Raw genomic sequence first — 1,184 nt, 5'->3', positions numbered from 1 at the left:
TGTACACACTGGACTTTTTTGGGAATGCTATTCAGAAGTAAATAGCTGATGGCCACTGGACTAAAACTAGATGCTCACCAGAATCACCCCTCCATCTACATGACACATCCTCAAATACTAGTTCATTTTGAGCTGTTAGTGTAAATGTGAATTTAGAAACTAAAGTCAGTAGTTGACATCCTCTACCACAGTGATTCTTAAGGGGTAGTTAGCAAGGTTTGATGGGTAAATGGAGAGATTTTAAGTTTGCTTTGTTAAACCTGTTAATGCATTTAGTTCTTCTAATCTAAATATATAAAACCAAAAAAATTATAATCTTAAATATTACATATATATATATTACTAAAATATGTAAACATTACAAACTATATAGAAAAGGATATATATATATATATATATAGTGCTGCCAAAATTAGCCTGTTAATGCAGGCGATTAATTTTTCTAGTTTAACGGCGTTAAAAATATTTAACGCAGGGGCGGAGCTAGGGTTGGCTTACAACCCACTCACAACTGCTGCTTCTATATTTCCTACTTGCTGAGGGGCACAGGAATGACATTTATTATAATGGGTTTATGTGAAGATTATTTTAAGTTCACTTAAATTAGAAGTTGTTATTTTGTTTGTTATTTTTTAGTCTAATAAATGTTAAAATTGATAGCTTTCAATTCTACTGTAATGTTAAAGTCAGCATAACATATAATGGTTAAATATTAGGGAAAAAAGAACAATTTCATAGAGACAACAGTAGTATTGGTACCAGCGACACTCACCTTCAGTCATAAAAAACAAAGATGCTATTAAACATCTTTTTAAAAATATGGTCTTTATCTTTTTTCTACATTTAATTTGAAGATTGAATGTAAAATTATAGAAATAAAAAAGTATATTTAATAGCTTTAATGTCAGGTGGGATTAATCATGATTAATCTAGATTAATTTCAGAAAAATATGTGATTAATTAGTTAATTTTTTTTCAATCGATTGACAGCACTTATAATATAAATGTATATATATAATATAAATACTATATATAATATATGATGATTAAAAAAATATAAATCGGTTTATATATTTATATATGTGCATTCAGTTTGTCTGTTTATCTATAAATATAATATAATACATGATTATACACACACACACACACACACACACACACACATATATATATATATATATATA

Source organism: Sinocyclocheilus anshuiensis, unplaced genomic scaffold, assembly GCF_001515605.1.
Source record: "Sinocyclocheilus anshuiensis isolate Anshui unplaced genomic scaffold, SAMN03320099.WGS_v1.1 scaffold300, whole genome shotgun sequence".
In the NCBI taxonomy this organism is placed as follows: domain Eukaryota; kingdom Metazoa; phylum Chordata; class Actinopteri; order Cypriniformes; family Cyprinidae; genus Sinocyclocheilus; species Sinocyclocheilus anshuiensis.
This window is presented reverse-complemented; position numbering follows the sequence as displayed.